This window comes from Galeopterus variegatus, unplaced genomic scaffold, assembly GCF_000696425.1.
Source record: "Galeopterus variegatus unplaced genomic scaffold, G_variegatus-3.0.2 Scaffold11537, whole genome shotgun sequence".
NCBI lineage: Eukaryota > Metazoa > Chordata > Mammalia > Dermoptera > Cynocephalidae > Galeopterus > Galeopterus variegatus.
The window spans coordinates 78,323-80,041 of record NW_007737648.1 but is presented as its reverse complement, the minus strand read 5'-3'; the positions used below and the strand labels follow the sequence as shown (position 1 = coordinate 80,041).

The 1,719-nt window shown below is 48.7% G+C and overlaps 1 protein-coding gene across 1 annotated transcript in view; it reads right to left on the bottom strand.

Moving 5' to 3' along the window:
- Positions 1-1,719, bottom strand: part of LOC103610664 (guanine nucleotide exchange factor VAV2-like) — an 81,267-nt gene that overhangs the window by 14,407 nt on the left and 65,141 nt on the right. The window lies entirely within an intron of this gene.

Sequence of the window (1,719 nt, the reverse complement as noted above, 5' to 3'; positions counted from 1 at the left end):
TATATTATTTATAATTCTTAAAGCAACTCACTTTGCACCAGTGTAAACTGGGATTCAGAGAGGTGACATAAGGTGACTCCACACAGCCAGCTAGAACCTTCCCTCTCTCACGGGAGCAGCTCCGGAAGAATCTGTGGGTTCCTCCCGGTAAGAGTGGGATGACACAGCCCAGACGCCCATGCTCACAGAAGGGACAAACCACGGGAATGCGGTCAGGGTGGTCACCCACGTTCTGAGCTTGCTTTTCTTTCTCACAGTCAGTCACTACGAGGAACACTCATGCTACAGAATCATTTTTCATGCACATGTCCCATCTATCTCTTCTAATTCACCAGGGCACTGAGGCTAAAAATGAGCAGCCAGATACACGAGAGAGAAAGCTGTGTTCTGGCATCTGAAGTGGGGACAGACAAAGCTCAAAAACGTAGGTGCCACCTCTTCCCTCCACTCTGTGCAATGTCTGCCATCCTCGGCCCGCTGAAGCTGGCAGAGGGAACCCTCAGTCTCCTGCTGATCGCACCCTTGGCTCACCTTCTCTGCGTCCTCATCATCTGGAGCACCCGTAATCAGACTTTCTACATGTACAGCACTTGCCATTTATGAAAAGTACTTTTCCAGCCATTATTTAGTTCACATCAATGAACACTGAGGAACATACATTCGTGCACATTATTTAAACCTATAAAATAGTAGAACTGAAGTTTCACTACATGCATGCTCAAAATTATGGGGGGGGTAATGAAAGGAACAGCAAAAAGTGGTTTTTAAAAATGAAAACAAAGCTATGAAAGTCAAATCAAGCCTATTAACGACAAACGTGAGTATGTTAAACTTAGTAAATAATATAAAAAGACTATCAGATTTGATAGTTTAATCAATATTTATCTTAAGACCAATTGTGCACCAGGAACTTGTCTACTGAGTCATCCTGTGGACCTCACAGTCCAGCTGGGGACGCTGACGCGGCAGCAGTTGTGTCCAAGTCATGATACCAAGAAATCTCTCAGGTAAGGAACAAATTCTAGAGGCAGATGCTGCTGTAGCGTCACTTGGGTGGAGTGACAAGCTCTGGTTCCTAATAGTTCCTTCCCTTTGGCCAACAGTGGCATGGAAATTCTACTATCACCTTGCTTCTTAGCAAGGGTGGCATCTTTAGAAGTGAGTTTCCTGAACAGTCACATGACACAAGACAAGTCTTACTCATCCGTGAAGACAGATTAGTTTATGTCATGCCAGCAGGGCCCATGCATCTAATGTCACGGCTGTCAGATGGGAGGAAAGGGAACGGTCAGGTGCTGGGCTGGTGGATGGGTGCATCATGAGGTCCCCTGAGGGGTCTGACGTCTCCCGGAAGTGCAGTGTGGGGACAAGCTAAGACCCGGCACACAGACCAGGAGCCAGCTGCGCGCGGCTCCCCACACAACCCTGTAGGGGAGAGGCCAGGCTATTGTGTCTTCCAGCTGGACCACACCCCAGCCCACCCTCCCACAGTCCTTGAGAAGCACCCCAAGGCTCCACAAAGTCTGCAACTTCCGCATCCCCGCAGTGCAACGCCACCATGCTCCGCTTGGTGTCTGCAGCAGGCTGTTTTGATTGCACCCTGATCCTTTTCAAATCAGTTTCTTGGGTAGACAGGAGTGTGGGGGGTTCCACATTAACAGAGGCTGCACTTCATGGGAAAACTCGACATCCACACCATACTGGAGCTGGACCACAGGG